Genomic DNA, 14,144 nt, shown 5'->3' with positions numbered 1-14,144 from the left:
GGCACTATGAGTACTTAGTCATGCCGTTTGGAATTTGCAATGCCCCTGCAGTGTTTCAAGATTTTGTCAACGAGATCTTCAGGGATCTTCTGTATCAATTTGAAATTGTCTACCTGGACGATATTTTGATATTTTCATCTGACTTACATGTTCATCGTCTCCATGTCAAGACTGTTCTTTCTCGCCTCCGGAAACATTTCTTATATTGCAAGCTGGAGAAATGCCTTTTTGAGTGTTCACAAGTTCCATTTCTAGGATACATAGTTTCTGGCACCGGCCTGCTGATGGATCCGCAGAAAGTGAAGGCCATTGTCAACTGGCCATTACCTATTGGTCTCAAAGCTACCCAACGCTTTATCGGCTTTGCAAATTATTACCGGCAGTTCATTAAAGGCTTTTCATCCATTATTTGTCCAATTACAGCTTTAACTCGAAAAGGTGCCTGCAGCAAACCATGGCCTGTCGAAGCCATATTGGCCTTCAAAACTCTTAAAGAAGCATTTCTTTCAGCCCCTATACTCAAACAGCCAGACCAAGGGAGACTGTTTTTTATTGAAGTGGACGCTTCTTCAGTCGGGATTGGAGCTATACTTTCCCAAAAATCTGCTTCAGGAACATTAGAAACTTGTGGATTCCTGTCTAAGAAATTCTCTAGCACTGAACTAAATTATGGAATCGGCGACAAGGAATTATTAGCCATCAAGATTGCCCTTGAGGAGTGGCGTCACTTACTAGAGGGTGCCTTACATCCCGTCACGGTCATGACAGATCATAAAAATCTTACTTATCTCCAGGAAGCACAATGTCTTAACCCCCGTCAAACTCGCTGGTCTCTTTTCTTTGCCAGGTTCCAACTCATTCTCACCTTTCGTCCCGGTTCCAAAAATTCCAAGGCCGATGCTCTCTCCAGGTCCTTTGATAATGACGGTACTCTCACTTGTTTAGACAACAAAATGGTTCTAAATCCAATACAAACAGTGGCCATCACCAATTCTTCAGTAATCTCTCCCCCTCCAGGGCGTTCATTCGTGGAACCTCATCTCCGCTCTAAACTACTATGTTGGGCTCACGATTCCAAATTTGCCGGCCATGTCGGTTACAAGAGAACCAAAGAATTCCTCTCCAGATATTATTGGTGGCCTAAACTGGCTTCAGATGTTCAAAAATTTGTATCTGCATGTTCGGTTTGTGCACGCCACAAGGTGTCAAGACAAAGTCCTCCTGGTCTTCTCCTTACTCTGCCTATTCCGGATTCTCCCTGGACCAGCATTACGATGGACTTCATCACCGATATCCCTTTGAGCAATGGCTACAATACCATCTGGGTTGTGGTAGACCGCTTTTCAAAAATGTCACACTTCACTCCTTGTAAAGGACTCCCTTCAGCTCCTAAACTCGCAGATTTGTTTCTAAAGAACATCTTCCGTCTTCATGGATGCCCTCAAGAGAGACAGAGGAGTACAATTTGTCGCTAAGTTCTGGAGAGCTTTTTGTTAAAAGATTGGAGTCAGTCTCAAATTTTCTTCCGGATATCACCCCCAAACTTACGGACAGACAGAACCAGTGAATCAAGACTTGGAGTGTTTTCGACTGTGTTTTGCTTCTGATCATCAAACGACATGGAATGATCTTCTGTATTGGGCCGAATTCGTCCACAACAATCTTCTACATTCCTCCTCTGGGCGTTCTCCATTTTTTATTATCTACGGCAGACATCCCACTCCTCCTCTCTTGTCCGAAGTTCCCTCCTCTCTAGTACCAGCGGCTGATACTCTCATCCATGACTTCTCTTAAATCTGGTCTCAAACCAAAGAAGCACTGTCTACTTCTGTACAGAAGAAAGCGGCTGATCTTCATAGAAGAGTTGCTCCAGTACTAAGGGTAGGAGACCATGTTTGGTTGTCTACACGCAACCTTCGACTTCAAGTTCCATCCATGAAATTGGCTCCTAAGTTTATTGGTCCCTTTGCCATATCACATGTCATCAATCCTGTTTCCTTCAAACTTGCATTACCTCCGTCTCTTAGAATCCATAACACATTTCATATTTCATTGCTGAAACCGCTGATTCTCAACGAATTCTTCAGAGAACCTGCTCCTCCTCCACCTATTAAAACATCTTTAGGGGATGAATTCGAGATCGAGAGGATTCTGAAGAGACGTTTCTTCCAGCGCAAACCTCAGTATCTTGTACACTGGAGAGGTTACGGTCTGGAGGAGAGATCGTGGGTCTCGGAGGCCGACCTTCATGCTTCTCGTCTTCTTGCAAAATTTCTGAGGAAAGGCAATCCTTCTCTGAGAGGGAGGAGGGGAGGGGGTACTGTCAGACGCCGTCCCCGCTGATTCCCTGTCAGACGGGGAACGGACGTCTGATCTCTCCTTCGGCTGCCGCAGGACTTCCGGATAGCGGGCGCATGCGCCCTGGTCTCAGTTCCATTGCTAGGCAACGGGACGCTGCTTCTGTTCCCGCTGCCGCCTCCGCTCTCCACCAATCAATTCAGTCTGGATTCTATTTAAACCTGCCTCTGGCGCCATTAGTGCCCCAATGTTATGCCACATATGCCCCCAATGTTATGCCACACAGTAGTGCCCCAGAGTTATGCCACACAGCAGTGCCCCAAATGGGATGCCACATAGTGCCCCCATTGTTATGCCACACAGTAGTGCCCCAATGTTATGCCACGCAAGTGTCCCCAATTCACATTATATGCCTGCAATAGTGGTCCTCAATTCACATACACATAGATATATATATATATATATATATATATATATATATATATATATATCTGATAGAACATACTGACGAAGGTAAAACATATCTCTTCACGCAGGGTTAGCGCTAATCTGCTTATCCCTATACGGCACCCTATCTTCCAGACCTAGCGTCCCTCATCATCAGAAGTACGAACACTCGTTACCAGTGGCTGTTTTTGGATCAGTTTATACTGGTGTGTCACTACGCCATTTGAATCCCACACAGTGATCCAGGAACTATGGACTAAAGGTTTTTTAGCCGACTGGATCCCTACAGTTTGATTCACACCATAAGACTCTGTGCTTGTTATTACTTGCACTGGACATTGTTCCTGACCCCAGGGCCGGTGCAAGGTTGCCCAGCACCCTAGGCAAAGCTTAAGCTTGCCGCCCCCCCCCCCCCCAAAAAAAAAAAAAATCTATTTTCCCAGCCCCTAACACACTTAAAAATAATAACTCTTACCTCCTCTTGGCTGGCTAGGATGCAGTCCAGATGTCTGACGCAGCACTGATGTCTGATGCAGAATGCTGTCCAGGCTTCACTGCTGCCCAGGAGCAACACCAGGATATCTAGAGGGGAGGCTCCAAATGCTAGACTTCAGAACAAAACAAATGAAAGAAAAGAAAACATGACATCACTCACCTGTTACACACTGACATGTACCACCCTGCCCACCAACTTCACTCACACATGCCCATCTGCCCACTAGCTGTTCTCACATATGTCACCCCTTGCCCATCAGCTTGTGTCACATATGCCAGCTGCATAACACCAGATTTACTCACATGCCCCCCTGCCCACTACTTGGCTCTCCTCTGTTGCTGTCTATTAATGTATTCTGTAGATGATATATTAAATATACTAACACATGCAAATAAATAGAGAAAGGTAATCTAAATGACAGATAATCTAGACCGTTCTATTTTATTTGCATTTGTTAATGTGTTCTGCAGATGTAAAATTAATTATACTAATAGAGGGCAACAGAGGAGAGCCAAATAGAGGGCAAATACTAAAACACATAAATGGTTCCTTAACTATCCTAGAGTAGCCCCAGCAAGGTGAATTAAAGCTGTGCTTCATTATGCATAGCTGCATTTTGTCATGACACTATTTTAGTACAAGACCCCAGAGTCTCTAACTCAAGGACATTTCTAATTGTTATTCCCCAATTCCCTATTTTCTCCAGCCTCCTCCCCCTCCCCAATATTCTGTAGCATCCATTCTCCCCCACACACATTTACTGTATCATCCATTCTCCCCCTTTCTGTAGCATTCATTCCCCCCTTTCTGTATCCTCCATTCTCTCCCCTTTCTATATACTCCATTCCCCCCCCTTTCTGTAGCCTCCATTCTCCCCCCCTTTTTGTAGCCTCCATTCTCCCCCCCTTTTTGTAGCCTCCATTATCCCCCTCTTTTTGTAGCCTCCATTCTTCCCCCCTTTTTGTAGCCTCTGTTCTCTCCTCTCGCCCCCTTTCTGTAGCCTCCGTTCTCTCTCCCCCTTTGTATAGCCTCCATTCCCCCCCCTTTGTATAGCCTCCATTTCCCCCCCTTGTATAGCCTCCATTCCCCCCTTGTATAGCCTCCATTCCCCCCCTTTGAATAGCCTCCATTCCCCCCCTTTGTATAGCCTCCATTCCCCCCCCCCTTGTATAGCCTCCATTCCCCCCCTTGTATAGCCTCCATTCCCCCCTTGTATAGCCTCCATTCTCCCTCCTTGTATAGCCTCCATTCTCCCTCCTTGTATAGCCTCCATTCTCCCTCCTTGTATAGCCTCCATTCTCCATCCTTGCTGTAGCCTCCATCCCCCCTCCTTGTATAGCCACCATTCTCCCTCCTTGCTGTAGCCTCCATCCCCCCTCCTTGTATAGCCACCATTCTGCCTCCTTGCTGTAGCCTCCATCCCCCCCTCCTTGTATAGCCTCCATCCCCCCCTCCTTGTATAGCCTCCATCCCCCACTCCTTGTATAGCCACCATTCTGCCTCCTTACTGTAGCCTCCATCCCCCCCTTTATGTAGCCTCCGTTCTCTCCCCCATATGTATAGCATCCGTCCCCCGTCCTCTCCTGTTTTCTGTAGCCTCCTCTTTCCTGTTCTCACCTTAGTTTCTTCATTTTCTTTCCTTTCTCTTCTTGCTTGCTTCTTTCTCTGTCTTCTGCTCCTCTACACTCTACACTCGCAGCGGCAGTGGCGTGACGTCACTACCCGGCGCCAGAAGCCGGGAACTAGGCGCCAGGTAAATTTCAAAATGCGGTGCTGCTACAGTGCAGCACCGCATTATTGCGGGCGGGTGATCGGGCGGGTGTTCGGGCGGGCGTTCGGGCGGGCGGGCGGGCGGGCAGGCGATCTGTCCTCGGCCCGCATTATTTATGTATAAAGAAGTCCTTAGTGCCGCCCTCCAGAGGCCGGCGCCCTAGGCAGCTGCCTAAGGCTGCCTAATGGGAGCGCCGGCCCTGCCTGACCCCCTAATATTTGTGCATCTAATGGTAATTACTACTACAGCCTTATTGCAAGTTGTCCTTTCACTGTTTGTTTGTTTAAACATTTTACTGCTAAGGTTTGTTGGGGGGGGGGTTTATTGAGGGTTTGATTGAAGTACTCTGATCACATGTGTCTGTTAAGCAGATATATCCATAGTAGAATGGCTGCAAAGCCAGTAATGGCTGCTTAGTTAGTGTGTATAGCTCTAAGTGTATAGATACAAGTGTGAAACAAAAAATTTAAACAGCATAATTCGGAGTTATACCGGAGGATACAGGAGAAGAACATTCTGCCTATTAACACAGCTTCACAAGGACAACAGTCATTATTCACCTGAAATTCCATATTCTACCTCTGATGTTTTCAACTCACTCTGGCTACAAGCTACATGCAACATGAGGACTGTTTTGGACTCTGATCTCATTTTCCTCTCAGCTCATGAAAGTTTGTTCTATTTGTCAGTTTGTTTTTAATGCAAAATCCACTCTGTTTAATCAGACTGCTGTACTACTTGCTCAACCACTCCCTACCCATGCTACAGTTATTTCTGTCCCCTATCTCACCACTGTACTTCAATTCTATTTAAGCTTTGTCTCTCTTTACAAGTAGGAAGAAATTATACTGTCTTTCAACCAATCTCCTCTCTCATGAGTCTGCAAAATCTCAGCTACTCAATTACCTGCTCTTTATTACTCTCCATTCAACACTTCAACCCACTCCCCCACATGGCTCCCCACATCATTACTTTATACTATCCAGACATCCAGGAATACACTACATTTGCTGCAGCCTAGCTCTATACTACTTATCTAATTACACTGGACATTGCAATTAGGCAATTCCTTTAATTCCTCATTTTTGCTATTTGACTACTAGTCCCAATGCTTGCCAAAATATTTTTCTTTCTCTCTTTTCATGGCATTATCTTTAGGACTATATCATCCCTCACCCGTCCTGCAACACACACCTCTGTCCACATTGCCCCTTCATTACCTCACTCACCTCTAGTGAACACTCATGAACTCTTTTGCTATTTAAATTCAATAACTTTAACAGCCTCACCCTGCCGCCAGAAACTAAAAGGACACACATCTTACAATCATCTTTCCTACCTTTCTTCCTCCCTGCTTCTATTAGCTGGTGATATATCACCTAATCCAGGTCCCCCTCACTTCTCCCACACACATATATCTGAACATTACAGAAATCTGGCAAACATCAAACACATCACCTGTCTCCCCTCTCTTCCAAAGTCCTTTAGATGTGCCCTTTGGAATGCATGCTCTGTTTGTAACAAACTTATCTCCGTACATGATCTCTTCCTCTCATACAACCTCAATCTTCACAGAAACATGGCTCACGCATTCAGACACTGCCTCACCTGCAGCCCTTTCACATGTTGATCTCCATTTCACCCACACCCCCAGACCAGGAGGCAGACAAGGAGGGGGGGTTGGACTACTTCTCTCCCCACAGTGCACATTCACAGTTCTACCAAGTATCCCTTCACTCACATTCACATCTTTTGAAGTACATGCTGTTAGGATTTTTAACCCATTCTCTATGCGTGTTGCTGTCATCTATCGCCCCCCTGGTCCACACCAACAATTTCTTGAACACTTCTCTGCATGGCTCCCTTACTTCTTATCTACTGATATCCCCACCATCATCATGGGTGATTTCAACATCCCTATTTCTAATCCACGTTCCAATGCTGCTTGCAAACTACTCTCTCTAATCTCCTCACTTGACTTCTCCCAGTGGATTGAATCTGCTACTCATCAGGATGGCCACTGTCTTGATCTTGTTTTCTCTAGACTATGATCAGTTTCTAATTTCCTTAACACTCCTTTCCCCCTCTCGGATCATCACCTTATTAGCTACACGCTCACCCCCAGTTCTTTACCCTCCCTGATCTCAAACTCTTCCAAGCCTCCTCGTACCCGCAGGAATATCAACGCTATTGATTTTCAACAGTTTTCCACCTCTCTCCAACACCTTCTCTCCCCAATTTCTACATTCTCCTCCCCTGATCGGGCAGTACCCCATTTTCATCAAACCCTAGCAACTGCTCTGGATCAAGTGGCTCCAGCGACACTACATACTTCGCGTAGAATTCGTTGCCAACCATGGCACACTACAGTAACACGAACTCTACAAAAACTTTCTCGTAAAGCAGAACATCACTGGCGTAAATCTTGTGCCTCTAATGATTTCATCACATATACTGATATCTACCACTCCTACAGAAATGCTCTGGACACTGCTAAACAAGCATACTACCGATCTCTCATCTATGCTCAGGCTTCTAACCCCAAACGCCTCTATAACACATTTAACTCTCTTCTGAATCCTACCGCCCCAAATCCTCCAACTAACATCAGTGCACAGGATCTTGCTTCCTATTTCAAGGACAAAATAGATAAGATCAGGCTTTAAATGGTATCTCCCTTGACAAGCAATCTGCTCAATTCCTTTGTAGTACCCTCTGACACTCTCTCTTCATTTGATCCCACAAATGAAGAGGAAGTTTCTACTCTCTTCTCATCTTCCTACTCTACCGCCTGTCCTCTTGATCCCATTCCCTCACAAATGGGTATGTCCCTGTCTCCTGTGCTCACTCCCCCTCTAACTAAAATCTGTAATCTATCTCTTTCTACTGGTATTTTTCCATCTATATTCAAGCATGCAGTGATTACTTCCATTTTAAAAAAACAGAATTCTGACCCTAACACTCTCATAAATTACCGCCCCATCTCCCAGCTCCCATGGCCCTCCAAGCTTCTCGAGAGAATTGCCTACACACGCCTCACACACTTTCTTACAGCAAACAACTTATTAGATCCTCTTCAGTCAGGCTTTCGCTCTCAACACTCCACAGAGACTGCGCTGACCAAAGTTGTCAATGATTTGATCACAGCAAAAAATAATAACCAATACTCTCTTCTAATTCTCCTGGATCTCTCTGCTGCATTTGACACTGTTGACCACTCTCTCCTCATACAAACGCTGCAATCCCTAGGTCTTGAAGGCACTGTCCTATCCTGGTTCTCATCCTACCTATCTAATCGCTCTTTCAGTGTTAATTTTTCTGGATCCACCTCTGCTCCGTTTCCTTTATCAGTTGGAGTTCCACAAGGCTCAGTCCTAGGTCCTCTGCTATTCTCTATCTACACCACTTCTCTTGGAAAACTAATAAGCTCCTTTGGATTTCAGTATCATCTCTATGCGGATGATACACAAATTTATCTATCCTCTTCTGATCTTTCACCATCTGTGTTGTCTCGCGTTACTGACTGTCTTTCTGCCATTTCATCTTGGATGTCTTCTCGCCAACTCAAACTCAATCTTTCAAAAACTGAATTAATAATATTCCCACCCAAGAACAGAAGCTTCCTGCCTGACATTTCTATTTCTGTCGATAACATGACCATAAATCCCACCCCGCAAGCTCGTTGCCTAGGTGTAATCCTTGATTCACAACTGTCGTTTATTCCCCACATCAACTCTATATCTAAATCATGTTACATACACCTAAAGAACATTTCCAGAATACGCACATATCTGACACAAGACACCTGCAAAAACATTAATTCATGCACTCATCATCTCCCGCATCGACTATTGCAATTCCCTCCTTACTGGTCTTCCCAAAGTCAGACTTGAACCCCTACAATCTATTTTGCACGCAGCGGCTAGACTGATTTTCCTTACAAACCATTATTCCTCTGCTGAGCCACTCTGTCAGTCTCTACATTGGCTGCCTGTATTTCAACGAATCCAATATAAAATTCTTCTACTAACATACAAGGCCATCAACAAAATTGCACCGACATACATTTCCTCACTTGTCTCAAAATATCTCCCTACTCAACACCTCCGTTCTGCACAAGATCTACGTCTCTCCTCCACTCTCATCACATCCTCCCATTCTCGGTTACAGGATTTTAACCGGGCTGCACCCACGTTGTGGAATTCCCTCCCACGCACAATAAGACTTTCCTCTAGTCTTCAAACCTTCAAGCGTTCACTGAAAACCCACCTCTTCAGACAAGGTTATGAGATTCCTCAACCATCATCTTAATTTCCCTAGATTACCCTATTGCAATCCTCTACACTGCTAACGCAAGACAACAACCTTCTGACCAACATTGCAACACACACAGCCCACTCAGTACTTTTACCTTTGCAGTCTGGCTGGTCCATTGTGCAATATGATGTAGTACATGCCCCTGTGTTTCTAACTCCCATTGTCCTATAGACTGTAAGCTTTCGAGCAGGGTTCTCTTACCTCTCTGTCTGTATGTATTACCCAGTATTGTCTTATTAATGTTTGTTCCCAATTGTAAAGCGCTACAGAATTTGCTGGCGCTATATAAATAAATGTTGATGATGATGATGATGATGATGCATTCATACTTCCAGACTTTACTTATAGTCATATCAGGACTTTTTTGGTATGTCTTTGTGACTGCTACTACCTACATAATACTCATTTTGGGGTGTTTTGCACTATCTACTCCTATCAGATACCAGAGGTCTGCTGTTACCACTGTTGTTGGTTATCTCAACACATTATATCACTGTATCTCCAATGTGTTTACTATACATGCTATTTGCCCTCATTGAGGTCCTCCTTACATGTTTGTATTTACATTACTTATGTTCTTTTGCTATCAGTGTACATCTGTCTAATACACTTGATATACTGCACACCTCAGTCTCTCTATTTTTTATAGGGGTGATACTCTTTATTCTCAATATTTGTCTACTCAAAATATTTGTCTACCCTTTTTACCCCACCAGGCAGCAACCCACACTTGTACTTCAAGGTATTAGGGAGCGCTAACCCACCCTCTTCCACTATATATATATATATATATATATATATATATATATATATATATATATATAGTGATGGCACAAACAACATAAACAAGTAGTTAAAGACTCTACTTACCCACATGTTGATGCAGCCTCTCTTCTCCTTCTCCCTTCGGCGGCGGCGGGAACATCATCACAGGGGGAGGGGGCAGGTCACATGATCGCATCTGCGATCGGATTTGAAAGATGACTGGCTGTCACTGACAGCGGAGAGGACTGCGGGCACCCTGGATGACGACAAAGGGCCTCCAGGTAAGCTCCGCCCACAACTAAAAGGGTGTGTGGCCGTAAGGTAGCCAGGCCTAAAGGGGTTTTACCGGTAGTCCGCTGGGCCAGTCCGACACTGTAAAGAACCATCGGTTTTAGGTGATCAGAATCATCAAATGAGCGAGATAATGCATCTGCACGTCCTTTTTTGGCACCAGGACAAAATGTGAGCTTTATGTTAAATCGAGCAAAGAAGGATGCCCAGCGAGCTTGCTGATGATTAAGGCAACGAGCCTCCTGAATAAACACTAGGTTCCGATGGTCGGTAAAAACAGTAACAGGAAATATGTCGCCATTCTTCCAGGGCAGCCTTGATGGCTAGTAACTACTTATCCCCAATTCCATAATTACATTCACTCGGAAAGAATCGTCTGGAGAAAAACCCACACGGATTGTGAGAGCCAGAAAGAGATTCTTGAAATAGCACCGCTCCAATGCCTACAGAGGATGCATCTTCTTCTAAGAAGAAGGGTCGTTCCTGGTCAGGCTGGGAAAGAACTGGAGCTGAAGAGAATGCCTTCTTTAGTGATGTGAAGGCAGACATGGCCTCCGGGGACAAGACCCTAGGATTGGCAGTCTTCCTGGTTAAAGCTGTGATGGGAGCAATGATGGAGGAGAATCCCCAAATAAATTGACGATAATAGTTTGCGAAGCCAATGAACCTTTGGATCGCTTTAAGGCCTTGTGGCTGAGGCCTATCCAGGATGGCTGTCACCTTAGTGGGATCCATACATAGACCTTGACCTGACACAATGAAACCGAGAAAAGGTAGCTGAGTGACTTCAAACACGCATTTCTCCAACTTGCAGTAGAGGTGGTGTCTCCGGAGTCTACGTAGGACCTCCTTAACTTGTTCCCGATGGGATTTCAAATCTTTAGAAAACATTAAAATATCGTCTAAATACACCACCACCAAAGTGTATAACAGGTCATGAAAGATATCAATAACGAATGTTTGGAAGATAGCTGGGGCATTACAGAGGCCGAAGGTACTCGAAGTGCCCATCTCTGGTGTTAAAGGCCGTCTTCCATTCGTCCCCCTTCTTGATGCGGATCAAATAGTAGGCCCCACGGAGGTTTAATTTAGAAAACATTTGAGACCCACTGAGCCTGTCGAAAAGGTCAGAGATGAGAGGTAGTGGATATCGATTCTTGACGGTGATGCGATTAAGAGGACGATAATCAATACAAGGCCGAAGAGGCCCATCTTTCCTCTTGACGAAGAAAATCCTGCACCAGCTGGGAAAGTGGACCTACGAATAAATCCCCGTTTTAGGTCCTCTGTGATGTATTGAGATATGGCTGACGTCTCTGGACGAGATAATGGATAGGTCCGTCCTTTGGGAATTGGTTGATCAGGAGACAACACAATAGCGCAATCCCAGGGACGATGAGGAGGCAGGGTCTCTGCTTCAACCTTGCTGAATATATCTTGGAAATCCATATAAGCAGCAGAACGATTGGTTAACTCAGAATGGGCCATCACTTGAAATTTTTGGAGGCAAGACTTTGGACAAACATTTATAATGGTATCCCGAACCCCATGCAATGACTTGAGCACGGCCTCAGTCCATTTGGGGAGAATGCATCCTTAACCATGGTAGCCCCAAGATTAGGGGGTTAATGGACATCTCGCTATGAAGTGCTCCTACCATCAACCGAACAGGAGAAGTTACAGAGGAGATGGAGCCGTTAGTGACATGACTACTGTCGACTGCCGTCAGAGATAACGGTTGAGGCAAAGGTTTTAAGGGTATTTGGAGCTGCGAGGCCAGATCCGCCGAAATGAAGTTCTCGGAGGAGCCGGAGTCCGCAAAGGCCGTGGTGGATAAGGTATCTTTAGAGGTGCTCAGGATGACAATCATGAGAAATTCTGGGGAATTTTTGGAATAGGGAGCAACAGTGGACTCTCCTAAAGCGGCCTCCCCGCCACCGTTTAGGAGGAAGAGTTTCCCGGTCTCTTGGGGCAAAATCTCAGCATATGTCCCGGGTCACCACACTAAAGACACAGACGTTGTTTGAAGCGTCTCTCTCTTTCTTCTGGGGACAATTTAGAACGTCCTACTTGCATTGGTTCGTCAACTGGTAAGATGGGGTTTTGAGGCGCTAGCCGTGGTAGAAACCGTTTTCCGGGGGGGCGTTGTTGCGTGCGTTACTGGTAGCGCAAGTCCACTTTGATGCACATTAAGATGAGGGAATCTAAGTCAGCCGGGAGTTCTCTGGAAATTAACTTATCTTTAATCCGATCAACCAGACCCTGTCAGAAGGTTGCCACCAGTGCTTTGTTGTTCCATTTTAACTCGGAAGCCAGAGTCCGGAATTGAACCGCGTATTGTCCCACGGACAGATCACCTTGACAGAGGTTTAACAGACTAGTAGCTGCAGAGGCCTCTCTCCCGGGATCGTCAAAGACTCTTCTAAAAGCCTCAATGAAAGAGTTTGAGCTGCTGAGAAGGGGATCCCCTCGTTCCCATAAAGGTGAGGCCCAGGCAAGCGCTTGACCACTGAGGAGGGAGATAAGAAAGGCCACTTTGGTGCGTTCTGATGGAAAGGACCCTGGATTACACTCAAATTAAATGGCGCATTGGTTCAGAAAGCCCATGCACTTTTTGGGATCTCCGTCAAACTTTTCGAGAGTCGGAATGTAAAGACAGGAGGCCGCTGTAGAGACTGTAACCACACTGGATGATGCAGGCGTAGAAGAGGTTATGGCTGGTGTAGTAGGTAAGGAACCCTGTAACGCATCAAAACGGGCTGCAATACCTTGAACACATTGCAGGAGATGCGCCTGGGCTGCTTCTTGTTGTTCCACTCGCTGAGCCAAGTGTAGGAGTAGATCTCGAGCCGACGGTTCACCAGACCCCTCAGTTGTCATGGCCAGAGTATACTGACACTACTATATTGCGTACAAAAGTGGAAGCTGCTCAAATCAATTTATAGGCCATAACAGGTGCTGAAAGGGTGGGGTTATCCTGCAAGGAACATACACACAACATTTTTTCCCCAGCACACTGCTATAGCCAGCAACAGATCTGCCATTTCCACTGTAGATAAAAATGCAAAAGTCTTTGTTGCACACATTTGCAAATGTATGTTTAAGCCATCCTGCCACGCCAAGGCGCTTTTGCATATAGGATGGTCCTACTCTAAACAATGAGAGTCCCTATATTTGGGCCATACATATGTGTTTTTAAATTGAGAGCTAACTTACCAAAGAGGTACCCCAGAAGCCTCCAAATAGCAATCCAATGTCAGCACTCCCCCTCAGCTACTGACACCAACATGCCTCTCAGACAAATACAAAAGTGGAAGCTGCTCAAATCAATTTATAGGCCATAACAGGTGCTGAAAGGGTGGGGTTATCCTGCAAGGAACATACACACAACATTTTTTCCCCAGCACACTGCTATAGCCAGCAACAGATCTGCCATTTCCACTGTAGATAAAAATGCAAAAGTCTTTGTTGCACACATTTGCAAATGTATGTTTAAGCCATCCTGCCACGCCAAGGCGCTTTTGCATATAGGATGGTCCTACTCTAAACAATGAGAGTCCCTATATTTGGGCCATACATATGTGTTTTTAAATTGAGAGCTAACTTACCAAAGAGGTACCCCAGAAGCCTCCAAATAGCAATCCAATGTCAGCACTCCCCCTCAGCTACTGACACCAACATGCCTCTCAGACAAATACAAAAGTGGAAGCTGCTCAAATCAATTTATAGGCCATAACAGGTGCTGAAAGGGTGGGGTTA

The sequence above is a fragment of the Mixophyes fleayi genome, chromosome 9 (assembly GCF_038048845.1).
Source record: "Mixophyes fleayi isolate aMixFle1 chromosome 9, aMixFle1.hap1, whole genome shotgun sequence".
Classification (NCBI taxonomy): Eukaryota; Metazoa; Chordata; class Amphibia; order Anura; family Limnodynastidae; genus Mixophyes; species Mixophyes fleayi.
The sequence above is the reverse complement of the archived record's forward strand: the minus strand, read 5'-3'. Positions refer to the sequence as shown.